This window comes from Pogoniulus pusillus, chromosome 29, assembly GCF_015220805.1.
Source record: "Pogoniulus pusillus isolate bPogPus1 chromosome 29, bPogPus1.pri, whole genome shotgun sequence".
Lineage (NCBI taxonomy): Eukaryota > Metazoa > Chordata > Aves > Piciformes > Lybiidae > Pogoniulus > Pogoniulus pusillus.
In genome coordinates this window covers 12,854,759-12,867,996 of record NC_087292.1, presented here as the reverse complement: position 1 = coordinate 12,867,996, position 13,238 = coordinate 12,854,759, and positions in this window count along the sequence as shown.

Here is a 13,238-nt window from a genome sequence, read left to right as displayed (position 1 = left end):
AAAACACTCTCCTGTTGAAGCAGGAAGGCATTGGTTAACTAATCAAATATATTAGGTAACTCTTGCATCTAGCAAAGTGTGAAGTGTCTCCCAAATAAAGAAGAAAATGTTTCTCTTATGTATGGGAGTGGCAAGTTATCTCCTGAACTCATTGAAGGGAAGGGCTGTTAAGTCTGACTGGACCCTCAATGGGGTTCCAAAAAGAGGCAGTGAGAAAGCTCAGTTCAGAAAGCCTTGGCTTTGGCTCTGATGGATGCAACCCAGAACGCCCAGGGATTCAGGCAGATGGAATCACTAATGAGGTGCATGTCAGCAGCTGGATACAGGGAGAGACACCTTTTAGATTTCATCTAGATCAGTTAAGTATGGTTTTCTCATCCTTTCTCACTTGTGCCTTGATCTGTTTTGTCTTTTTCTTTTTTAAGTCACATGTGCTTTATCTGCATTTGGTGTGGAGCTAAGAGCCTTTTCAAAGGAGACTTACTAATTACCAGGCGCTCTTCATATGTGGGTTCAGAAGCCTGTAAAGCAGAGTGCTGAAGCACCATGTTGGGGTTTTTGGATTGTTTGGCACTTTGTGTTTTGTTGTTTGAGAGTTTGGTTTTTTTGAGATACCCATGGGGAATTTCCCATCTGTGATGTCAAACACTTTAAAGCATTGAAGTTCTCATAAGACCTTCTGTTTGGTATGAGCGAACAAGGTGGGCAAAAAGTGATATAATTTATGTTCCTAAGATTGTAATTGCATCCTATTTCATGCCTGATGAGGTCTGGCACTTGGTTAGGCTGAATCAGGTGATGCTGTCAGACAGACTTCACTGATACAAAGCTAACATCATGTACTGTGACTGTGCCCCGGATAAGAGTTTGATGATCACAGGGGTGTTTCAGTTCTGAGGTGAGTTGTAACATTAATAAAAGAATCCCAATAGATACTGCAGTGTCCCTCCATGGACTACTGGCTTCGCAATCAAAGACTGTGAGACATATTAGTTAAATGCAAAGATGTGTTAGCATATTCCATTTATCACAACTGAAGTTATTTCAAACTTCTCAATTGAACAAATTGTGGAAAATGTGTACTAGTTATATCTCAGATATTTTGCAGTGTTTAATGCACAGACTGACTCATTACAGGAAACTGCCCATTCTCATCTGAACAAGTACCTTAAGACAGTTGACTGAAAATAATTAATGCATATAATAGACAGATTTCTGCATATGAATACACATATTTCTGTTGACAGGTACAGCTATAAAGTTAAAAGAATAGTAAACCTCTGTTGAATGAACTGCAGCACTAATGAAAATAATACTACCTAGAAAATGCACCACACAAGTATAGCTCTGACATGCCAAGGTAAGCTTTCTTCCTCCAGACTGCTGAAGCAGTTCTCCATTGACCTTAAAGGACTCTGCTGTAGACTGGCAGGTAATTTCATTGTTCTCAACTGACTACCAAAGAACGTTTGGGTTTTTTTTTCCTACTTCTCTCTTTTTTTCCCTTTCAGTCAGTTTGCCTCCAAGTTTCTTTTCTGAGGATATCAAGTCAGTGGACAAATATTCTAAATGATGCCACTGTGGTTTTCTGGTGCATGCACTTATTACTTCCTCAGCTTTCAGCAAGTCCTTTCATTGCAGGCTACCAAAAGCTATGAGGATGATCCAGTAGAAAGAGCATAGATATCTTCTTAAACCTGATCCATCTCACCTCATTCAAGCATGAAATAATTCCTAAGATACTGGTAAAATTATATAAAGCACAAGAAGAAAACATCCTTACATGGTACTTCAAGTGCTTGACCTGAATATTCTTAAACCTGAATAGAGCGAGGTAGTATTCCAGGGAAGCAACTACTGAGGTAGCACTAAATGATGTAGGCGAATGTGTCAAACCAGCCTGAATTCCAGCACAGCCAGATGTCTGCTGCCATCCTGAAAATCAACGACTTATTTCTGGAGCTTTTGGCAGCCTCACCTGGTTACATCAACCAACCTCACTGAATCTCACTTGATTTGTTATTGATTTCACAGAAGGTTATTTGAAGCAGCAGTTTTAGAGATAGATCTTCAGAGTGCAAATACAGAGGGAAAGAAAAAGCTTTGCTTATAGGGAGACTCAAGTGGTCACACTGACAAGCTGAATTCAGGGGATTGTTTTTTTCTATCTGAAGCAAAAACTCTTTGCAGAAAATGTGCAGTTTTCAGGAAAATGCAAATAGTTTCAAATACATTAGCTGCTTTCCTAGAAATCTGAACTACTTCAAATTCCAACACCTGACTGTTAGCGGATCTGAAAATAGGTATCTTATCTTAAACCTAGCATATTTGTGACAGCTGTCATATTTGCTGACATGCCAGACATTGAACTGTGGAGCTGTTGAAGCAGAAAAATGAAGGCTGATATAGTCTGAGCTAATAATCCCTATATTGAGCTGCAAGCAGGTACTTTCTAGGTAAGCCATAAAGCAAGTTACATGTTCAGTTGTTAATGCCAGATATGGCATTATGACATCTTCTACAGAAGAGTAAAACTGTTAACATTCAAGTGACTTGAATGCAAAAATTCAAGGTACTTCACACTTGTAGAGTATCAGAAAGCATTAGTAACTGAGATGGCTGCTGCATAAACTGTTTTAAGATTGAGTATAGTCTTTTAATCTGACTTCAGAAGAGCAAGAAGCATGGAGAGCAATCAAAATTTCATATACAAGAAAAACACAGAGTTGCAGCAGAAATTGCCAATGGCTGACAGGCAGAGAAAGATGTAAGAAAAAGGATCCTTTACCACACACACGAAAAAAGAGAAAGATTTGCCCCTTTAAAGGCTTCCATAATGATCTATACATTCAGGACTATACTACAAGAACCACTATAAAATTCACTGAAGTCAAGATCTTTGCCTAAGAAAGCCCTTACACACAGATTCCTATACCAGAGATTAACTCTTTGTTATTAGATTGTTCACACTCGCTATTAGATTGCTTTTCCACTATTTCCTTGTAGACCAACATCAAGATTTTAGATAATTAACTCTAAAGCAAATATGTAGCAGTACTATATGTGACTATTTCACATATGGGAGTCTATGTATAGACCAAGAGAGAGGGTTTTGGTTTGGGTTTTGTGTTTTCTTCACATGAGGTTTTTGTTTGTTTGTTTGTTTGCTTGCTTTGGTATTTTGCTTGTGTTTTTTTGCTGTTGCTGCTTGGGCTGTTTGTTTGTTAAATAAAAGTTACATCTACTCTATGAACCTCTAACTTTTACAATCATGAGGATTTTGAATGGCAGTTATTCTAAGCTCTCCATGCTTTTGTAATCATTAAGCCGAACGTACATGATGTATAGTGATGTCTGTTGTTGAATGTTCTGACCACTCCTAGAAGTGTGTCAGCTGGTGAACAGGACATCTTTGGATGCTTTCCTTTGCCTTACTTCTCTCAATCCTATTGCTCACGGTGGCTCCAGCAGCCATTGCCAAGAGAATATGTAGGAATTGTGACATATTTGTCTTTGTAAGCTTGTGCTATATCATTTCTCATGTAATAACCTATTTACTTTGATTAAAATGCATGAAAGTAGCTTTTAAAACATCCTACTATGGAGTTTAATCCTTTCCCAGCAGAAGGGGGAGTAGTGAAGATTGTTGCTGCTGTTTACATTTAACAACACACAGTGCTTACATTTGGCAGGTATTAAAACTGTCTGCACATAATACTTGCAATGCTTTGTTATTTTTTTCAGGTTTCAAGGTTCTATAGAAGTTTCTCTCCCTTCCACACGAAAAGATTAGGCAAAACTAAGGCTTGCAGATCACAGATGAAGAAGCTGCCATGACTACATCAAAACACTTTTGATTATATATGCAACAAAAAATAGATATTAAAAAGTAAAATATTTCATTGAATTTGTTTATTCAATCATCTGATGTGCCATGATTTCAGAGACAGCTTTTCTCAATTAAATCATCATGAAAAAGAGCAAAATAAAAGTCAAAGCCATGCATCCTTTTCAATCACTAACCAAATATTTAACTATATAGAAATCAGTACAGAGTTTTCCCTATTCTTTGTTGCTTTAGTGGAAGCTTTGTCATCCTACAATGTCTTACTTGTGACCTACTTCTTTAGGTAACTGGAAAAGTCTCCATTTTTACTCCAGAAGTCCCACCATATGCTATGCTAGGATTTTCTGTTGGTTTTATCTTCTCATTTCTGGACAAACATGTATGAGTAAGTTGTAAATACTGTTATTGTAGTTCTCTGAAACAATATTTTAAGTAACATTTACGATAAATTGTTTGAATGGAGGACAAATTTTGTTAATTCCCTTTAGCTACAGGAGTTGAGGCTCTTCAGCTTGGAGAAGAGAAGGTTTCGAGGACACCTTGTAGTAGCCTTCCAGTATGTGAAGGTGGCCTATGGGAAGGCTGAAGAGGGACTATTTACAAGGTCTTGTAATGACAGGATGAGGAGTAATAGGTGTAAACTGGAAGAGGGGAGATCCAAACCAGATGTTAGGAAAAGGTTCTTTACAATGACGGTGGTGAAACACTGGAACAGATTGTCTAGAGAGGATGTGGCTGCTCCCTCCCTGAAGGTGTCAAGGACCAGGTTGGATGAGGTCTTGAGTGGCCTGTTCTAGTGGGAGGTGTCCTTGCCTATGGCAGGGGTTTGGAACTGGATGATCTTTGAGGTCCTTTCCAACCTAAACCATTCTAAGATTCTATGACTTAAGAGGCAAGAAATACAGCCATCCGCTTCTCATATTCATGTTAAGACATATTTTAAAGTACAAAGAAAATCATTATGCACCTATTTTCTCAGTACTCAGCAACTTAAGCTTCCATTTACCTCAAGTAAATGCTTTGAGACTTCTGAAAAATGGAATTTCAGCAATTCTTAATGGTAAATTGTGGATTTTACTGCTTCCTTCTGAGTATTTGCACTTAACATCCATTGCTTCACTTAAAGAGTTATAAGCCATTGGCTTCAATGTATTTACTCTTGGTTTGTAAATGAGTAAGATGAAGTTTGATTTCTCAAGAAGTTTCAAATTAAGAAAACTAGTGGAAAAAAACAGCTTTCTTTTCTCCCGTAGTAACACTGACTTTTAATGAATGTAATTCATTCAAAGCTGCTTCTCTCTTGACTTTCCAGAATTTACAACTTTGAGAAAAACAAATTAGCTTGGAATTTTAGCTGGACAAAAGAAAAATCACACTGTGGCATGTGATGTCGGATTGCATCAGTCTTGTTTTAGTCGATGATACAATTCACCAGGAGTGACACAATTCAAAGTGACGTTGCACAGTACAACACATCGGCTAAAAAATCATGAAGCAAATTACTTTTATCAACATTATAGCTTAGAGAAATGGTCTTCTAAGAATGAGAATTCACCACTTTTAAAAAGAGAGAAAAAAACAAGGATATGGCTAAAATGTTTGGAAATCATACGATAATGATAGGGACACAAGAGACTGTTCGAAGTTTTATTACCTCTACATCACCTACACATTCTAGTGCAAAACTCATATGCCAACTCCTTCATACATGTGAAAATCTGATGAAAATATAGTTTGGTAGCAACAAAGTAACCATTGCAAACACACACATGCACTCCAACTTCATAAAAGCAATCAGAAGTTGTTTTTACTGACAGGACATAACTAAAGTTGCCACAAACCATTCCCCTGTTAACAGAGTTCCTACACAACTCATACACATAGGCCATGTGCAATTTTCAGAACGTAGTTTGCTCTGATTTCTCTTACTATATGAGGCTCTTGCACCAATTCTTGAAACAGGAAGCTTACTTTGCTCTTATCTCTTTGTGATACTGACTGTACTTCAATTCATGTAGCAAGCATAATGCAGACACAAGAATAAGGTTCACAGGAGGGCTGTTCGGTCAAAAAGCAAGTCACACGTACCTAGCTAAAAAGTTAATTGATGTATTATAAGACTACCCAAATATTTCTGTTCTTTCATTTCTCCTCATGCAAAGAATTCCTTTGTGTTCTCCCTCCACCTAAACCCACAATTTGTCCAATTATAAAACTCAACTGAAGCAAAATTCAAAGTCTGTACATTAGCACAGCCTGTGAATCCATTGCGGGCAGGTGTAATGGGCATTGGGTCAAATGTTGAGATGAATTGTGCTTGACATCTTTCAGGGACATTCTTGCACATCTGAATTGCAGAACGTGCTCTGTGCCAACTTAATTCAATTGATAATAGAGGCTTCATACTGACCATGACACATTTCACATGTACAATCACTTAAGCACAATGGGATTTTCTTCATAGTACATTTTGGGAAACATAATGACTTAGAGATCATACTAAGAATGTGATACAACACAAAGTTAAAACCTAAGTGCTATTTTTAGCTTTCTTGGAGGGGGGAAAGGGAAAAAAAAGTAAATTTAATGTGTTTTAGTAGGTCTTTCAGAATAATTCTTAAAACAATAAAGTTGCCTCCTCACTGTTGAGACACTAAGTGTACTCAGCAAGAGGTAGAATTTGCCAGATATTTACAGATGTGTAGTCTTTAACTAGAAATACAGGCGACAATTGTAGTTGCTATAAGCTATCTGGACTTGGTGGGAAATGTCCTACAGAGTGTCTAGAAATACTGGTTGACATTAGGGCCTTAATTTACGCAGAGGTCCATGCAGGGAAGTTGATGATCTGTAAAGTCCCTTTCGATCTAAGCTGTTCTGTGATTCTATGATCTGTACTTACCAATCAATATTTGTTTTTCATAAGAAGAAACCAGTTTTGCATATATAATCTAAAAAAGAAAGCATTTAATTCTGCAGAATCCTAAAGCTTTTCAATTGTTATCCCTGACTTTCCTCCCACCTATAAATCAAGAACTAGAATATGTACCAATATTTTATGCATTGCACTGTAAAAATTTAAAATCAGATTAGAAAACATGGTTGCCATGGCACCTGGGGACTACACTTTCATGCAAGCAATTTAACAGATGCAAAAGAATTGAACCTTACAGTAAGCATGGTATAATTTCTTAGATAAACTTAAGAAGCAGCAGTAAGGATATTTCCATCTCAGTCTCATGGCTGGGTAGCTTCTGGTTCTGTATTTCAGGAAGCTGCATCTCTACATCTGTAACTGCTTCTTCAAACTCTCTCTAAGGGCTGAAATGTTCCTAGGGTGAAATCTTGATGTTATCCGAGTCAATGGGGGTTTTGCCACTGACTTCAAACAAGACAAGTTTTCCCCTTGGCTCTTTGAAGATGGATGGTGAAAAGAAACATTTAGGGAGAACAGCAGTCTCAAGCCAAGAAGGTCAAGCTAAACCGTGGTACAGCATTGCATCTTCGCTCAGAGAAAACGTCCATGCAGCCTGTTTTCACAAAAGCTGCTTCTCTGGGTCTCCTGAATTAAATTTAAGGGGAAAAGGTTTGCAGATAAATGAGGTTAATTTCTATTTCATTGTCTGATTGAAGGTGTTGCACACCTCACTTTCTTTGCCCAGGGTCATTGCTAAGGAGAGAGAAGAACAAAGAAAGACCCGTCAGGAACATTCTGCCAAATAAAAGGCAGAAATAATAGGGAGTAAGAAAACCCAAAACACGGTTTTCCATGCAATTTTGTGACAAAAATTGGCATCTTTTTGTATTGCTCTTACAGCAACATTGCATTGGAGAGCTCCTTCTTCTGACTTCATTGAAATTTGATTCACAGAGACATCTAAGCTGCCCAAGAAAAATCTGCTCCTTTGACAACTAAGAACCACCTTGACAGACTATTAAATTACTCTTCAGAAGTCTGTGCTAGCCTTTCAAATTGTTTAACACCTACTATTTTCTGTTCTGGCAGCTGAATTAGTGGTCAGGAAAGCAAGCTGGTCATTTTTCCAGTGGGTTTATTTAACCTGGTCAGAAGACCATTAAGTTCAATGCTTTTTAAAAACAGCCATTTCAGCATGACTAAGTATTAGAAAGGTTGTTTAATAAAATATCTTCCCAGCAGTTTGCTCTGTGCAATTTATAAACCTTGGCCTGTGAACACATTAATAGCAAGAGCTGAATCTGAAGATGAAAAGCAGCCTCTTATTCTGCCATGCCACCAAGAGGCAGTGCTCAGCCTCCCAGTGCACTCCTTCATTACACGATTTCTGTGCTCATCCAGGAGCAGCAGATGTGGCCAACATGCTGATAGGGGGGAAAAAAAAGGGGAAATGGCCACAGCTTCCTTCCCTGCTTCAGTGAGATTATTTACTCCAAAAGGCATGCTCCTAAAGCAGACTTCTGATCACATCAAGTACCACAAAGGGTTTCATACACTGAAAGAGTTTCAGAAAAAAGCAAGCCAACAAACAGGGAATCTGCCCCAGACAGGTGACTTGATTGCTGTTATTCTGCAGCCCAACGGGATCGCGAGCAAGAGAAAAGATAAAGGAGCCCTTTGTAGATAGTTGCAATGACACAGCACACACATATGCACATCATGTAACACCTTTCACTTCTTTATCCTTTGCTGCTGGGGTTTAGTTACTAAGGAATTAACTCACTTTATAACACAGAGGATTGCCAGTGGTTTAAGTAGGGCTTTTAGGAAGGTATAACTCTGTTCAAAAATAGCATTTTAACAGATAATAAAACCCAACCTATATTCACAGGAGTTCTGAATCCTCAATTAATCATTTAATCTCTCCAAGAAAAATCAGGTATTGTACTGGGCCAGCAGCATAGCATGTCACATCAACTTGTGAATTACCAAGGCAATATCCTGGTATCAAACATGAAGGGCCTCAGTTTTTGCTTCTCAGATGGTTCACCACCTCCCTGTATGGGCAGATGGCACAGAGCCAGCTTCTGCTTCAGGGCGGTGGAAGGTAAGGAACAAGGACAACCACCCACAGCAATCAGCCACTGCAGCAGCAGCATATTTGGGTTCATTAGAGCACATTTGTGTAAAAAGAAATCACCTTCATTTTAAATGCTGCTTGCTATAAGTAGAACTTTAATTCTTCCAAAAAAATGGACACGCAGAGATGACAGTGCCTTGCACATGGTGTACATTCAGGCCGTGCTGAAACTTTGGATTTTCAATTCTTTTCCAGACTGCAAGGAAAGAAGAGTGGTCATTGCCACCTGGTGTCCATCCCTGCAAAATCAGGGAAGGGGAATGGCAGGAACATCCAGTTTGGCTCTTTATTAGCTGTTTTTCCCTACTGTACTTCAACCTGGAGGCCTCAAAGATTCTGCCAGTCAGGAACTAGGGCCTAGGGCCCTGGGACAGTTGCTTTTGACAATACAGAACTAAGGAGTTGATCTGTTTTCTATACAGAACCATCACTGACAGGACATGGAGGAAGAGGTGGGATTATGACAGATACCTGCTGAAGAGTCTCAATTACAGTTGAAGAAGAGGTTGTCTGAGGTTTTTAAAGTGCTATAAGAGTATTCCATCCCCCATAGAAGAGGGGAAAAGAGGGTTATTAAAGGCTGACGAATTTAGAAACTGGAGATGAAACAGTTTCCTGAATATGCCAGAACAGGTGAGATGCCATCAATACTGTTTCTGAAGGGACCACCTGTTTTGATACTCTATCTGGTGTTTGTACTTTGCAACTGCTTTTTCTGGAAAATTAAGGCATTTAGGACAATGTAGTAATGTCAAAGAACTTTCTTCACTAACCTTTGGTGCTTGGACTTTGGCAGTACACAACTTTTACTTGTAGTGGATAGAGAGAGTAAATGTGATGAGTTACCAACAGTGAAATGGTGCCTGCCTGTAGTCCATGCATTCTCTTTGTACTAGAGCATCTCTACGTATTTCACTCCAGCCTTGGCCTTACATTTCTGATTGTAATTAATAAGTGAGATACTTCGTTTTTAGCATGAGGAAACAAACATTTCAATTTCTACTCTCCTTTTCTTGTTACCACTCAGCCTATTCAGAAAAGTTATGTAAGGTTTAAACTGTTTAATTCCATCTGAGGAATGCATTCAACGGCACTTAAAAAGTGATACCATTAGCTATTCATTTTATCTAATACATTCCATATTAACAATAATCTATCATAGTGCATAATGATTACTAAAATCCAAGCAATAGGAGCTTTACAATAAATGAATTGGCACACTTGACTAACCTTGAAACCTGCCTTAAAGATTAAAAATACTTTTTCACCATGAATACTTCAGTCACTTTCCTTATATCCTTCATATCTGAGTTGTTTTTTCGACTTTCCTCTCATGCACTCATTTCTATTCAAGCCAAATCATTCTGAAAGCATTGAATATACACTCAGTCACTGACTTTTCCTACTTTTAGGTCATCAAAAATGAGCTCACGCTTGCATTGAAGCTGTCAAACCTTGGTCAGTGAAATACAAAACCTGTGTCTGTGAAGGTACTGAGAAATTTGTAACATGTTCATCAAGGTGGTACGTTTTACATGTTTATCTAAAGATATCTACTGCTTATTTACTTGATCCCAATTTTAATACTGACCTCTAAGTTTAAAATATAATAATTTAGAATATTTAGAGTAACACAGACAGAATATTGTGCATAGTATCTACAGAACAGTGTGAATTGCTACAACAATCTAGAATGCACAAGAAAGAGAGACTGAAATGAAGATAATTTGAATAGGACATAACAACATACAACATATTACTATAGGAAAGCAGTGAGGAACTGTAACAGAACTCAAACACACATCTAGATGATTTGTGTACACAAACTGAAGGCAAGCAACCAAAAATACCAGAGAAATCAACATTTTAAAAAGGGTACTTGAAGCAAGATAGCAAACAAAATCAATGTAAAGCCACTTTAAGTTCAAACAGAAATGAAAAGGAATAAAATAGAAATCAATAATAGTAACAGGATTAAAAACAAGAGGCCACATATAGAAGACAAGTTTGGGTTTTTTTTAATTGACTTTAACATCTAGAGCAAACGGCACAGGTGACAGTGCTGCAGGTTGTAGTTCCTTCCTGTACACAAGGCTTTCCAATTTGTTCATTTATCTCATTACAAACCAAACAATTTTATCAGAGATGAGTACAGAAAACTTCATCATCCTGAGACTGCACAAAGTGCACTGGTGTAGGGTAACCATACACAGAGTTGCAGTTAATGGGGTTGGATGTGTTTGTTAGAAGATAATTGTTATACTACATGCAGATAAAGATCCAAAATTCCTTCCTGTAGGAAGCTGAAACACTCATGTTCAGTCCCAACATGCCTTGGGAATCTTAACCACCACTGTCTATAAATGAGTGTATTCTTGCAAAGGCGATTGGGTTCCCTCGAAAAGCAAGGGAGTAGCTAAAAGCAAAAGATCCAGGCAGCCAGAGATCAGTCATTTTTACTAACTGTTACTCTTCCAGCTTCTCCAGCTTTTACTTCCAAACTCTGATGTGTACTGGTAAGTCATGCATAAAGCATACGAAACAACCACCCTATTCTGCCCTCTCTCTTCCATGAAGCAGCAACGTTCTTAGGTCCAGCAGAAGTCAGGATGTTTGGCTATTGTAAGAGGGTATTTTAATTATTTTGACATGAAAGAGGGGAAAGAAATCATAAGAGGAAGGTCCAGGACTCATATTTTAAAACTACAGCTCTTCATATATTGTAATTGTAGAGGATAAAATCATTCCCTCTCCTTGAGTAATCCACATTCTATCCTGGAAATAAATTCCACTTAGATTTTACTCTAAGATCCAGCTTATTTGCAAGTCCATGTAGGAAGCTGATTCCTGGCACTATCTGGCCAAACAATGGCTAATTGTTACTGACTTCCCAGATGGTCATTCTAATAACTGGAGAAGGGCAACCAACCTAGCAATCAGGTTTCATTTAGTTGAAGACAGCACAACAGCTGTCTTTCTCTTTCCTACACACTCAAGCAGAGCTTTCTGTTGTTCCAGTGCTCTCTTGAGCTTGCAGCAAATAGAGCTCCAATGAGCTGGAAAGTCCTGCTCTAGGTGACGCTTTACTGAGTTCTCACTCTTCTCCTTCCACATTACTCTGCATTTCTATCCACTACAGCTGCACAGTAGCTTTTGTTGGCAGAGTTGAATGTGTGTGTGTCTCCAACCTATCCAAAGCACTTAAGTTCAAAGGAAAACATTTTAGGAGAGAGTATCCAAAACATGCAAAAAAAAAATAAATATTATATATATACCAGTAAAAGAGTCTCTGGCAAATTGGCAATCGAGTTCAATTAGTTCCCACCCAACTCAGGATGAACTGGTTAGTTCCCCAAACTGACAGCAGACAACTAGCACAAGGTCAGGTAGTATTTCAGGTGTGTAATAAGTAATGAAGGTAAAATTCACATTTCATCAGCCTCACAGAAGCTGGGATACTATGTATGGGTATAAGAGCATTTTTAACTGATCTTGAGTTGCAGTGGGTACTTCTAAGCTATATCCACCCAGGTCAGAAAAACGCAAAAGCTAATCCAATTAGCTGGCCTCTATCAAAGATGTTTACAGTGACTAGAAGGGCATGGAGCATGTCTGTTGCTGCAGCTTCTGATATCATTCAGTAAGAACGATAGCTCAAATGGATAGGCTTTTCCCAAAGAATACTACAGCAATAGAAAACAAGAGAAATCAAATCTTGCCCTCGTACAAACTGTTCTGGCTTAAAGACCAAGTAAGTCAGAGCAACCTGAGGCAGAGATAGCCTGGCACACACTCATATAAGCACTGAAAGCAGGGATGGTGATCCCTTGAACTGCTTTGGCTGCAGCAGAATTAAAACTCTTTCAACTGTGTGTTTGCACTTAATCAGAAAATCATTTATATCCTAAATATATCTGCTGAATGTGCTATGGTCCTTGACTTTCACACTGAATACACTTCAGCAAAGTGCAAATCTCACAAAGTTATCAACTGCTGAGCCTAACTTCATCTCAGGTGAGAAATCAGATCTCCACCACAGAGTTTTAATCTGTCACATTTCTTTCCTTAGCTTTCCACTCTAAACTTTTAGATAAGGTATTTTAGAATCATAGAATGCTTTAGGTTGGAAGGGACCTCAAAGATCATCTAGTTCTAACCCCCCACATTAGTCTAGAAGCAATAGGTTTAACAGACCACATGTACAGGAGGAGACATACACCTCAGAAAAGGGAGACAAAGGAGATTGTTCACAGATACAACTAAAGAAAGATTTGCCAGTGACCCAGCCATCAGCACATTGCACTGTTTTAACTTGAGAGCCAGTTTTTAGTGGT